The 14,555-nt window shown below is 46.0% G+C and overlaps 1 long non-coding RNA gene across 1 annotated transcript; it reads left to right on the top strand.

Moving 5' to 3' along the window:
* Positions 1–4,188: 4,188 nt before the first annotated feature.
* Positions 4,189–7,190, top strand: LOC121062958. The gene is made up of 2 exons (XR_005815758.1): positions 4,189–4,507; positions 5,344–7,190. It is a non-coding gene; the product is annotated as an uncharacterized LOC121062958 (long non-coding RNA).
* The last annotated feature ends 7,365 nt before the right edge of the window (positions 7,191–14,555 follow it).

The following is a 14,555-nucleotide window of genomic DNA, read 5'->3' on the forward strand; positions in this document are numbered from 1 at the left end:
AGACCACTAGATAAGGAGGAAGAATATGAGCCTCCCGTCCGAGCGGCCCCCGAGAGACTAACAGAGACTGATACGCAGGTGCCCCTGGGAGGACTTCGGATTTGGGAAACCAATTATAATAACCCTGCCTCTTCTAGAAGTAGTAATGAATATGTATTAGCCTAGGAGCATAAAAATCAGCCGTCTTATGTAACGGGTGTGCGTCCTGGTGGAACAGAGACTCCCGGCGCACCCAGCGCTGTTTGCTTGCCTCTATTCGTTTAATAAATTGTAAACTTTGATTGCAGTCCTATTTGGGACTCAGTCATTTATAACAACTGGGGGCTCGTCTGGGATGGTCTTGGTTCCTGAATTCTGACTCGATCTAGGAGGGGCGCCCCCACCATTTGGTGGCTCCTGTTCGAGTCGGGTCGGGACTAATGCCATCTTGAACCTGAATAAGGGCAAGCAAAGATTTAGATTTTTTATGAGCTCCCTTTGCCGGCTGCAGCACTATATTTTGCCCGTAATTCTGCGCGCGAAGATCCGAACTAAGACGGCGGAGTCGTAAGTATTTAAGGTGTATACCGTTCGGTTGGGTGGGATTCGGTTGCCTATGTGTGTGTGAGAGTGTGACTGAGACGGAACGTAGTTCCGAAGCGATTGTGGAGGTCTTCTAACCGCGGTTCCAATCTCCCGTGAGGGACTTGGCCAGTGAAGGACCGAAGCGATTCCTATAGGATTCGTGGGTGGGTGATAGGTCCTAAACCCCCTGCAAGACACTCTCACTAAGGCAACCAAGGGCTGTAGGAATTGCCACAGTAAAATTCCTAGATGGGTCAGACAAAATCGAAGACCCAGGACCAGAGAAAAGGGAGCAAATTACCAGATATACCACCAGAAAGTCCATTAGGGATAATGATTAGAAATTGGAACGATAGGGGCCCCGGAAAAGGAAAAAGTAAATTAAAAATGGTCCAGTATTGTATGATAGAATGGCCAAAGGAGCCTTTAACACCACATGTCTTTTGGCCCGTTTTCAGATCCTCTGAAAACTGGGTTTGCCAGGCCTTAAATATACATGTTAATTCAAAGGAACCTTTTTAGCCAGGAGGAAAGTGATTATGCAGGATTATGGATCAGGACTTCACGTCCTTTTCCAGCCTCAATATTTACACTAAAAGCAGACGAGAAGGTTGAAGAAGAAGGAAAAAAAAAAAAAAAAAAAAGGAAAAAGAAAAAGATGATGAATGGGAGTCATTGGATAACCTACCACCTCTATATCCTAACAATCCACCCCCGGTGGTGCATCTTGTAATCCTATTTTTTGTACTTAAATGTTTTGAGCGTGTCAAGGAGGAAGGTGGGAGCATTATCTAAGTAACAGTTTAGAAGTTTTGGTATATCTGCGGTGGTGTTTGGTCAGTTTCCCAAGTATGGGGGGCGGGGGGGCTGACTGATTATCAAAGCGGTAGAATGGAGAGTCACTTCTTTGGTGGTTCGGGCCTGAGCCCTGGGAATTTGGTAAGAAGGGGGAGAGCGAATTTATTTAGGCCTCAATACCTTTTTAAACCCCCATCTTGACGGATACACAGAAGTGATTCCTTGTTTTGTGTGGGCTTACTAACAAAGTGCATGAGAAAAATTAGCATTCGGCTTGAAATTCGGTCCTGTTGAAATGTAAATTTTGTGAAAAAGGTGTTATTGTTTGTCCAGAAGATGGAAGGCTGAGTGCTTCAGGTGTTTCCCCGAAATCCTGCGGATTTATGATTGGAACGGGGCTCATTAATAATCTGAAATAGTAAAGTCTGTATGTGGAAAGAAGAGTTTAATCCCAGAGAATTGGGACGTTTGGGAAGAAGATTAGGGAAAGATAGTAAAAACCTGCAACAAAAAGGTTTGCATGGAAATTGAAACAAGGGACAGTAACTAATATAAATAAATAAAAGGGAATGGGAAATCAAGGAAATGGGTAAAATCCAAAACAAAGACGTCCTAAAAAAAAAGCCTCCTTGGGTGCATATTGGAACATTGGAAGAATACTGTTAGAAATGGGGGCACAGAAAGCAAGAGGACTTCCACTAAGTATTGCAGTCAACGGTGGCCACTATATAAACTAAATGGCCACTTTATGGATCAATCGACTATAACAGTGTCTTGCAATTAATGTTGTTTTTGAGGAGAGAAGGAAAATAGGATGAAATGTTGTATACTGATATGTTGTTTCAGCATCGTGGAGGGAAAAGGTATGGGATTAAGTTGGCCCCTGACTGAGCCTTTGGTGTTGGCATTAGAAAAGTACAGGCTGGAGAAAGATAAAGGAAGTGTTAAAAGGGTTGTTGAAGGCGTTAAAGGTTGTGTGGCATGTAGTATTTAACAGAGCTGTTTGAAGTTGAATGAGCAGGGAAAGAGCATGTAGGAATGTTAATAGTTCCGCCTCAACCCGAGGCTGAGATCTCAAAATCGCGGGTGTGAGCCCTCTGGGGCAGAGGGACCGTGATGGGTCCGAGAGAGTTGTCGTGGAAACAGAAAAGCAGCTAACTCTTAAAGCAACCTGAGTTCGTGTGTGAGCTCAGATTGCCAATGGGACCGCTCAGGGAACTGTCAACGATTGCATTCCCCTGACCGACGGCCCCCACTGAGACCCTAATCAGCCCGGAAATTATGTAAATACCAAAATCTGGTTAAACTGGGAATTGAGAATCTGTTCCAACAAGGTCCAAAAGAAACCCCTATGGAATTTTTGAATTTTTGGACCAACTTTGAAATGCAATGAGAAAATAAAAATGGACCTGGCTTAAAAAAAAAAAAAACAAAAAAAAAACAGAGGCAATTGGCTAGCCTCTTTCTAGGGCAATCGGCCCCTGATATCAGAAAGAAATTGTCTTAGGCTGCAGGACAAACTTACAACAGTCAGGAATGACGGGGACCTGGGGCATCTACCCTAGCAGGTCCACTAGTTGAAATAAAGCTAGGAAACGAAGACAGAGGCTTGAATTTTTTGTTGGTTACGGGAGCTTCTTTCTCTCTGTTAATTAGTCTGTAAATGTAATAGGAGCAACATATTCAGTGTTAAATAGTTTAAAAGGACGATTAGGATCTAAGACAACTACAATAATTGGAGCCACAGGGAAGGAGGAGGAACGGCCATTCTTACAACCCCTTGATTTGCGTTTTGGGGGTAAGGAACTAACCCATGAATTTTTGTATGTACCAGAATGCCCGATTCCACTCTTGGGACGGGATCTATTAGCCAACTTAGATGCAACAATAACCTTTGAGGATGGAGAATTAATAATGAAGGTACCTGAGTCCAAAGTAGGACAAATCCTAATGATCAAAGATAAACCCTTTGTTAATATTCCAAGAGAAGTAGAAAATGCAGTTATACCAGCAGTATGGGAAACAGATGTACCAGGGAAGTCGAAACTGGCACAACCGGTAAAGGTGGAATTAAAGGAAGGAGCCAAACCTGTTCGAATCAAACAATATCCACTTAAGATAGAAGCTAGGCAGGGGATAGTGAAAATTATTGACAAATTTCTCAAATATCAGATTCTGGAAGAATGTAAATCGGAATACAATACTCCAATTTTTCCAGTAAAGAAGCCAAATGGCAAGTATAGATTAGTACAAGATCTTAGAGCAATAAATGAAATAACAAAGGACATTCACCTGGTAGTAGCTAATCCTTACACATTGTTAACATCTGTGAGAGAGAAATATAAATGGTTTACCGTGATAGATTTAAAGGATGTGTGGGAATAGAAATGTTGTTTTTGCAGTGTTACATTGTTTAGAAGGAAGGAATGTGGTATTGAGATATGCTTACAGTGATAAGAAAGCTCAGCAGGTGACCTCGTAAATGCAGACAACCAGACTCCTTAGAGCAACCAGGTAAAAATCACTATGTTAAGTCAAGCCAGATAAGGGGAGAAAACATTACCACCTCAAAAACAGGCCGGCAACTGAAGGCCAGGCATTGTCTGTGAAGCATCAGATAGATTGTGAACCTGGATTACCCACTCCAGTGGGGAAACAGGGGAGGGTCCTGTCATCAAAAAGTATATAAACTGTGTTTTGGAACTAGTAGGTGCGCTCTCCTGCTTGTGGGGCGCCCGCCATTGCAATCGCGAATAAATTACTACTTCACTGAGATCCTTGCCTGAGCCTAAGTTATTGACTACGGAGTGTTTCTCACAGATGCCTTCTTCTGCATACCTCTTGATAAAGATAGTAGAAAATTATTTGCCTTCGAATGGGAAAACATATTGAAGTTTTTGGACCACATATGGTAACAACCCTTTTAGAACAAAAGGGGGGGGGCACTGGTTATCACCCAGCCGGATGATGAAATATCAGGCAATACTAACTGAACAAGATGACGTAACCTTGAAAACGACTAACCTGTTAAATCCAGCAGTATTTCTAGGAACTGTTCCAGAAGAAGGACCGTTGGAACACAATTGTGTGGAAATAATCGAACATACGCCAGCCGCAAAGATTTGAAGGATGTACCCCTTGAAAGGTATTCAGTGGGAATACCACACTCCGTGGCACCCACAAAGCTCAGGGAAAGTAGAAAGGATGAGTCAAACAATAAAACAACAATTGGCTAAGTTATTGATCGAGACACAGCTGCCCTGGATGAAATGCTTACCATTGGCACTTTTAAACATAAGAACTAAACCACACAGTGAGACTGGATTATCACCATATGAAATGTTATATGGTATGCCTTATTCTCAAGGGATGCCTCTAGGGAACAATGTAGTTGAGGATCATAGTATCCAGAAATATATAATTACCATTGGAAGGAGATTACAGGAGCTAAGAGAAATTGGGATGACGACTCAAACACCACCTTTAGGATTTGCTATTCATAAGATACAACCAGGAGACAAGGTCTTAATAAAAACCTGGAGAGAAGAATCATTGAACCCCCAATGGGAGGGACCGTACCTTGTTTTACTTACTACTGAAACAGCTGTGAGAACAGCAGAAAGGGGTTGGACACACGCATCCAGAATAAAAGGACCAATAACTACCGAAGCCTGGAGGGTTGAGTCCAGTCCTGGGGAACTGAAACTGAGACTAAAGAGGAACTAATATCCTAGCAATGAGGTTCTGCATGAATGAAGGGCACTGGATAAAGAGGACAAGGCTGAAGGGAGGAAAGGGAGAAGGCAAGACCGGGGTAGGACCCTCCACTGCGGTGTGTATGGTCTACCGAGGGAGGCAACTCCTATGGGTATTGACCGCCGAGTGAGAGGGCCTCGACCGGACTTCTCCCGTGCTAAGATCCGGTTGTCCTGAGAAAAATAACATGAGAACCTTTTAAACCCATAATAAAATTGTGATTAGTTTTTCCAGGAGCTGGATCACCCCGAAGGGCTGAATGGTAACACAAGCTCTGAAAGCGGGCCCAACCCCATGATTGAAGGCGTCTCCCACACTCTCAAGATTGGACGGCGCAAAAGGATAAGAAATGCTATACTTCCTGGTATTGTTTTTACAAGGGCAATTGGGCCATGGGCAGGAATGGAGGAATAACTTTTTTACTTTGGGGGAGGAAGTGGCCAAGGTCTTTAACCTTAGTAACTGCTGGATTTGTGGAGGACCGGGGGGGAACTGAAAGTTGGCCCTGGGTAGCAGGCCCGGTCGAACCCAAGTGGTGGGTCAGTAATTTGAGCGAAGTTCATAATGGGATGCAATTTTGGAAAGAGGAAGGAGGCCCATGGCAGTTGCACTCGTCAGCTCGGGGTGTATACTGCTTGAACAGAACAGGAACAGTGGCGGTGGGAAAAAGCATTTACAATTGGACTCTGTCCCCCAGATATGATTGTACCAATCCTGGATGTAGTCCTATAAACTGTACAGGCACGTAGTGGGAAATGGAACGCCACACATGTTCAGCTGAGAAATGGGACTTGGCTGAAATGCTCATATAGGGAATTTTTTGGATCCGGATGTGAAACTGTGGCAAGAGCACAAGCAGGGGGATAATTCGATGGTCAAATCTTGAGCTGTCAGCGTGATAACACCACTAAGGAACAGCATGTGGTGCGGGTCTATCGTTGGAAATGGCAGGATGAGAATGGGAGGCGAGTGTTCTTTAAACATTTCTGGTCAGCTTATAATATGACAGGCCGCCAAGGAGAACTGAATTGTGACTGTAAGTGGAAACCCGATGCGGGAGCTTGGAAGTGCGCATATACGCGTACAAATGGGGCAGACATTGTAACAGGACCACTCGGTAACAAGGACACTCTGTATTATCACGCCCCAAAGGGTAAAGAGGGATGGGATGGTCCTTTTCCAAACGGGACGTGGGCCCTAAAGGGACATTATTGGGTGTGTGGCAAACATGCTTACAAGAGGCTACCCGGAAACTGGTTGGGAATATGCTATGTGGGGTACATAAGACCCTTGTTCTTTTTATTGTCACAAACACAAGGAAATCATTTAGGAATAAGATTATATGATGACCTGAACAGAATGAAACGATCTATTGATACTTCCTTAGCCAGGGGTAGTGCCCAAAAATGGGGAAAGGATGAATGGCCTCCTGAAAGAATCATACAGCATTATGGGCCAGCTACCTGGAACCCAAATGAGTTGGTATCAGGAGCCCGAGAACCTATTTATAATTTGAAACGAATAATTAGGGTGCAAGCTATCCTCAAAGTTGTAACCAATTAAACAGCGACGGCCTTGGATCTTCTGGCTGATCAATCCACTCAGATGAGGAATGCTATCTTTCAACATAGAATGGTCTTAGACTATTTACTAGCAGAAGAAGGGGGAGTGTGTGGAAAACTGAACGATTCTAATTGTTGTTTACAGATTGATGATAATGGAAAAGTGGTTAAACAGATAACAAAGGAAATTAGGAAGTTAGCCCACGTCCCAGTACAAACTTGGAAGGGTATGGATTGGGATTTCTTTTCATGGTTGCCCGGTGGACCATGGGTTAAAAGGATGCTATTTTTATTTCTATGTGGTGTAATGACATTATTGTTTATACCTTGTATGATACCTTGCTTTACATTGTTGGTACGGCGAGTAATAAATAGCACCCAATTTGTGATGACTTTGGTAGAGAAAAAAGGTGATGTGTCAATAATGATGCTTAAGAAATGGACTCCCTGAGAACTGACTGATGAAATCCAGTTGTTACTAACAAAGGTTGAAGAAGAGACACGAATTGATGATATTAAAAAGAAGGTGAGGGATTGTAAGGAATGGTCCAGCAATTCGTGTCACTAAGGGATTTGAAGGGTTAACATTGAGGCCCGGGTTTAGGCGATAAGAGAACAAAGGGATTTTTTAGAGAAAAACTGCTGACTCTGCACGGGACGTGCAGTAGCTTCTGACATCCGGCCAAGAGACTACCAAATAAGGAGGAAGACCATGAGCTTTCAGCCCGAGCAACCCCTGAGAGACCAGCAGAGACTGATACGCAGGTGCCCCTGGGAGGACTTCGGATTCGGGAAACCAATTATAATAACCTTGCCTCTTCTAGAAGTAGTAATGAATGTGTATTAGCCTAGGAGCATAAAAATCAGCCGTCTTATGTAACGGGTATGCGTCCTGGTGGAGCAGAGACTCCCGGCGCACCCAGAGCTGTTTGCTTGCCTCTATTCGTTTAATAAATTGTAAACTTTGATTGCAGTCCTATTTGGGACTCAGTCATTTATAACAGTGACTGAGTAAATGGTGTGTGTAATCCATATGTAGTCACAGTCTTTCTTAATTCTTTAATTAGGTCCCAGTGGAAGGCATTATATTCATTTGGACTGTTGGGTCGCACCTGCACCGGGAAAGCCATTCCTACCGGGTCCCCGTCCTTTAGCGCTTCCCGGCGCACTAGCTCCCATCGTTCCCGCGGGTCGAAAGCTCGGGCCCGCAGGGAGGCATTATCAGGGGCAGGCAAGGTGGGAGCCGAGGGGGTCAGCGGGGAGGGGCTCTGCGGCAGTGGTCCGCGGCCCTCTTCCTTGTCATCCCCCAGGTCTATCAAACTGCACCGCTCTGGTGACCTTGCAGGCCCTGATCTCGGTTCGGCTGCTGTTATTGCCCGGGCAGCGGCGTTCTGTACTTCCTTTTCTGCCTGCCACGATCTTAAAGTCTCAGTCACCAGCCGCCACGTAGTCATCGCCTCAGCAGCATTAGTATCCCCACTGGACGCTGCTTCCCATATTTTTTCCCCCCCTTGGTCCCAAGTTTTTACATCAAATACTGCGGGAGCCATTGAGGGGAACCATCTTCCACAAACTCTCTTGACCCATGTTCTGATGCTTGACTGTCGTCTTGGTGAAAAACTTTTTCCGCATATCCAGTCTGAACCTCTTTTCTTTTAACTTTATGCCTGTTGTGGCTTAACCCCAGTAGAACTACACTCACTCCCCCACCCCCATTGGGATGAGGGAAGAGAACTGGAAGAACAAAAGTGAGAAAACTTATGGGTTGAGATAAAGACAGTTTAATAAGTAAAAAAGGAAGCAAAAGAAATCTAAGGAAAAAAGAACAAATAATACAAAAATTCATTTAATTGCTACCAGCTGACTGATGCCCAGCCAGTTCCTGAGAAATGGAAGGCCTGACAACCTTCCCCACTCCCCCCATCACCCTGTTGTCCATAGGTTCATGCCTGATGTGCCCAGCCAATAAGCACACAGAGTCGGAATCCACACCAAGGCCTTTTAATTAAATAATTGTCCTGGTTTCAGTTAGGACAGAGTTAATTTTCCTCCTAGTAGCTGGTAGGGTGCTATGTTTTGGATTAGGATGAGAAGAGCGCTGATAACATGCTGATGTTTTAATTGTTGCAGAGCAGTGCTTACACCAAGCCAAGGACTTTTCAGCTTCTCGCTCTGTCCTGCCAGCGAGCAGGCTAGGGGTGCAGCAGGAGCTGGGAGGGGACAGACCCAGGACAGCTGACCCGAACTGGCCAAAGGGGTATTCCATACCATCTGACGTCATGCTAAACAATATATAGGGGTGGCTAGCCGGGGTGGGGGGGGCCGGCTGCTCGGGGATAGGCTGGGCATCGGTCAACGGGTGGTGAGCAATTGCATTGTGCATCACTTATTTCGTACACATTATTACTATTAATACTATTATTATTATTATTATTGTTATTATTATTTTCCTGTCTTAATAAACTGTCTTTATCTCAACTCACAGGCTTCACTTTCCCGTTTCTCTCCCCCATCCCGGAGAGGGAGGGGGGAGGGTGAGCGAACGGCTGCGTGGAGTTTAGCTGCCAGCCGGGTTAAACCACAACAGTCCTTTTGGCGCCCAACGTGGGGCACGAAGGGTTGAGATATCGACAGATTTGACCAGAGTGTGTTAAACTAAAATTGGTATAAGTATTGGACCTGCTTAATAGTTGCTAGTCACAATGTTGATTGCCTTAATCTCAAGTCTGCTGTGCCTGTTTCCCAAATTGAGTTTTATAGCAAGTTACTTTCTGTATGTGCTCCCTGTCGTGCTGTTTATCCTTTCCGGGCCCTGGTTTAAGATTGTTATGGTACTGTGTGGTGTAACGATGGCTTATGAAATGATGAGATTTCTGGTCATGACTCTAACCTGGTATTTGTACTCAGCACTGTCGTCGACTCTATACTTCGGAAACCATATCTCAGAAACTATTAGCAATTACACCTATTGCCTTTTTTCATCAGGGAGTCAATCTGTGGAGGGGACAGGGGAAGATATTTTTTCCTACCTGTTCACTCTCCCTTCCTCCTTCACCACCCTCTTATCCCCCGAGCTAGTTACGGTAGCTCTCCAAGATGTTGAATATCCTTGGGATACTCAGACCAGCATGTTCTTGTTGTTATGTCTCCTGAATGCGCTTCAGGTTTTGTTTAAGGTTAAACAACTACTTAGGAATCTCATCCGGAGATCTGTCTTGAGGCGGGATAGTTGCGAGTGGCAGGGAGTGTGGGAGGATATGGGCAGGTTTCTAGGGCAGTGGGCACCTCCAGTGTTTTGGACATTCACCCCTGAACAACTGCAAAATCCTAAAAAACTGGTAGAATGCTTGAAAAAAAGGTGTCATGACTCTGGCAGTTCCAAAGTGACACAAATCACTGTGGCGTGCTGGGGTCTGGCTTGTGCCTATCGAGCTGCAATTGATGCTACTATCAACCTAGTGACAGACGCCGCAGCCGCTCCAGCTCCCGCAGCCGCTCCAGCTCCCGCAGCCGCTCCAGCTCCTGTGGCTGGGTCAGAGAAACGAGCTATAGCAGTGCAAGTTGCCCCTGTAGACAAGGTGAAAAAATGGTATAGAGACTCAGGTCGTTTAGAACACAGACAGTCTTCTGCTAGGTCTAGGTATAGAGAAGACGAGGCTGGGCCATCAAGTGTGCAGGAGGATGAAGATGAGGATGAGGATGTCAGTAAGTCAACAGTAACTACCCGAACCCTATACCAGCGTGAGCTACGAGATGTGCAAAAAGATTTTGGTCGCTGCATAGTTGAGCAGCTTGTCACCTGGCTGCTCCGGTGCTGGGACACCGGAGCCAATTGTATGGAATTAGAGGGCAGGGAAGCCAGGCGGCTAGGATCCCTTGCTAGAGACGCAGGCATTGACAAAGCAATTGGAGATGGAGCACGATCTCACAGCCTCTGGAGGCGTCTCCTGTCAGCTGTGAAGGAAAGGTATCCCTTCAAGGAAGAAATTGTATGTCTACCAGGCAACTGGACCACCATAGAGAAGGGAATTCAGTACCTGAGGGAATTAGCCGTACGGGAAGTAATTTATAAGGACCTAGACGACGCACAAACATCCACAGATCCAGATGAAGTCCAGTGTACATGACCCATGTGGCAGAAGTTTGTATGGAGTGCACCATCATATGCCAGCTCATTGGCAATAATAACCTGGAAAAAGGATGAGGAACCCACAGTGGATGAAGTGGCTAAACAACTCCGGGAGTACGAAGAAAGTCTCTCCTCTTCCCTACAGGCCTGCGTCTCGGCTGTGGAGAAACTCTCTGAAGAGTTCCACCAACTTAGAGACTTTATTTTCCTCCCCACCTGTACAAACCAGTGTCTCAGCTATTAGGGGTAAGCGTTCATCCGTGCAAGGAAAACAATATGGTGGGTACACACCCCGCGCCACCCTGTGGTTTTACCTACGTGACCATGGAGAGGACATGAGAAAATGGGATGGAAAATCTACCACGACCCTAGAGGCACGGGTACGTGAGTTGCAAAAGAAAACCATCGGGAGAAAGGGGTTCTCTGAAAAGCATGCTGCTCCAACTTCCAGCAGGCAGTCCTTTAAACACAGAAACAAAGATTCTGACCAGGACTAGAGGGGCCCTGCCTCCAGCCAGGGGGAGGAAAGGGACAAGGAAGGACTCATTCACCTTTTAATAGTCCCATATGGCCAGTGCGAAAGTCTAATGGTGAGTGGAGACTAACAGTGGACTATCGTGGCCTGAACGAAGTCACGCCACCACTGAGTGCTGCAGTGCCGGACATGCTAGAACTCCAGTACGAACTGGAATCAAAGGCAGCCAAGTGGTATGCCACAATTGATATCGCTAATGCATTTTTCTCCATCCCTCTAGCAGCAGAGTGCAGGCCACAGTTTGCTTTCACTTGGAGGGGAGTCCAATATACTTGGAATCGGCTGCCCCAGGGGTGGAAACATAGCCCTACCATTTGCCATGGCCTGATCCAGTCTGCGCTGGAGGAGGGGGAAGCTCCTGAACACCTGCAGTACATCGATGACATCATTGTGTGGGGTGACACTGCAGAGGAAGTTTTTGAGAAAGGGAAGAAAATAGTTCAAATCCTTCTGAAGGCGGGTTATGCCATAAGACAAAATAAAGTCAAAGGACCTGCACAAGAGATCCAGTTTTTAGGAATAAAATGGCAAGATGGACGTCGTCAAATCCCAATGGATGTGATCAACAAAATAACAGCTATGTCTCCACCAACTAGCAAAAAGGAAACACAGACTTTCCTAGGTGTCGTGGGGTTTTGGAGAATGCATGTTCCAAATTACAGTCTGATTGTAAACCCGCTCTACCAAGTAACTCGTAAGAAGACTGCTTTTGAATGGGGCCCTGAGCAACAACAAGCCTTTGAACAAATTAAGCAGGAGATAGTTCATGCAGTAGCCCTAGGGCCAGTCCGAACAGGACCAGATGTAAAGAATGTGCTCTACACCACAGCCGGGGAGAATGGTCCCACCTGGAGCCTCTGGCAGAAAGAACCTGGGGAAACTCGAGGTCGACCCCTGGGGTTTTGGAGTCGGGGATACAGAGGATCTGAGGCCCGCTATACTCCAACCGAAAAGGAGATATTGGCAGCATATGAAGGAGTTCGATCTGCTTCGGAAGTGGTCGGTACTGAAGCACAGCTCCTCCTGGCACCCCGACTGCCGGTACTAGGCTGGATGTTCAAAGGAAGGGTCCCCTCTACACATCATGCAACTGATGCTACATGGAGCAAGTGGGTTGCACTGATTACTCAGCGGGCTCGAATAGGAAACCCCAGTCGCCCAGGAATCCTGGAAGTGATTGTGGACTGGCCAGAAGGCAAGTACTTTGGGATATCGTCAGAGGAGGAGGTGGCCCGTGCTGAAGAAGCCCCACTGTACAACAAGCTCCCAGAAAATGAGAAGCAATATGCCCTGTTCACTGGTGGGTCCTGTCGTATTGTGGGAAAGCATCGGAGATGGAAAGCTGCTGTATGGAGTCCTACACGACGAGTTGCAGAAGCTGCTGAGGGAGAAGGTGAATCGAGTCAGTTTGCAGAAGTGAAAGCCGTTCAGCTGGCCTTAGATATTGCTGAATGAGAGAAGTGGCCAGTTCTCTATCTCTATACTGATTCATGGATGGTAGCAAATGCCCTGTGGGGGTGGTTACAGCAATGGAAGCAGAACAACTGGCAGAACAGAGGCAAAACCATCCGGGCTGCTGCATTGTGGCAAGATATTGCTGCCCGGGTGGAGAACCTGGTTGTAAAGGTACGCCATGTAGATGCTCATGTGCCCAAGAATCGGGCTACTGAAGAACATCAAAACAACCAGCAGGTGGATCAGGCTGCTAAGATTGAAGTGGCTCAGGTGGACCTGGACTGGCAACATAAAGGTGAATTATTTATAGCCCGATGGGCCCATGACACCTCAGGCCATCAAGGCAGAGATGCAACATACAGATGGGCTCGTGATCGAGGAGAGGACCTGACCATGGACACTATAGCACAGGTTATTCATGATTGTGAAACACGTGCTACAATCAAGAAAGCCAAACGGTCAAAGCCTCTCTGGTATGGAGGACGATGGCTGAAATACAAATATGGAGAGGCCTGGCAGATTGATTACATCACACTCCCTCAAACCCGCAACGGCAAGCGCCACGTACTTACAATGGTGGAAGCAACCACCGGATGGCTGGAAACATATCCTGTGCCCCATGCCACCGCCCGGAACACTATCTTGGGCCTTGAAAAGCAAGTCCTATGGCGACATGGCACCCCAGAAAGAATTGAGTCAGACAATGGGACTCATTTCCGAAACAACCTTATAGACACTCGGGCCAAAGAACATGGTATTGAGTGGGTGTATCACATCCCCTATCATGCACCAGCCTCCGGGAAAATCGAGCGATACAATGGACTGTTAAAGACTACACTGAAAGCAATGGGTGCTGGGACATTCAAAAATTGGGAAACGCATTTGGCAAAGGCCACCTGGTTAGTCAATACTAGAGGATCTGCCAACCGAGCTGGACCTGCCCAATCAAACCTGTTACGCACTGTAGAAGGGGATAAAGTTCCTGTAATGCACGTAAGAAACATGCTGGGTAAGACAGTCTGGGCTACTCCCGCCTCAGGAAAAGGCAAGCCCATTCGTGGGATTGCTTTTGCTCAGGGACCTGGATGCACTTGGTGGGTAATGCAAGAGAATGGGGAGGTCCGGTGTGTACCTCAAGGGGACCTAATATTGGGTGAGAATAGCCCATGAGTTGAATTGTAGTATGTTAATTATCATATAACACTGTATGTCATCACTACCATGGTTGCTATATATCATAGATGAAAATGGTGATTAATTAGAATGCATTGGAAAGAGTGTAACCTGAGCATGACATAAATGGTATGGAATAAGGGGTGGATATCTGTCCTGGTTTCAGTTAGGACAGAGTTAATTTTCCTCCTAGTAGCTGGCAGGGTGCTATGTTTTGGATTAGGATGAGAAGAGCGCTGATAACATGCTGATGTTTTAATTGTTGCAGAGCAGTGCTTACACCAAGCCATGGACTTTTCAGCTTCTCGCTCTGTCCTGCTAGCGAGCAGGCTAGGGGTGCAGCAGGAGCTGGGAGGGGACAGACCCAGGACAGCTGACCCAAACTGGCCAAAGGGGTATTCCATACCATCTGACATCATGTTTAGCTGCCAGCCGGGCTAAACCACAACACTAGTACACTAAATAAACGCATGGTTCTTTGAAAAAAAGTTACACTTCTCTTGAAAAGCAATTAATCTGTTTGCTCAAAAAATACAGAAAATTTATTAGCAAGTCATTTAGTTCAATATGGTATTATTACCAC

This window comes from Cygnus olor, assembly GCF_009769625.2.
Source record: "Cygnus olor isolate bCygOlo1 chromosome W unlocalized genomic scaffold, bCygOlo1.pri.v2 SUPER_W4, whole genome shotgun sequence".
Classification (NCBI taxonomy): domain Eukaryota; kingdom Metazoa; phylum Chordata; class Aves; order Anseriformes; family Anatidae; genus Cygnus; species Cygnus olor.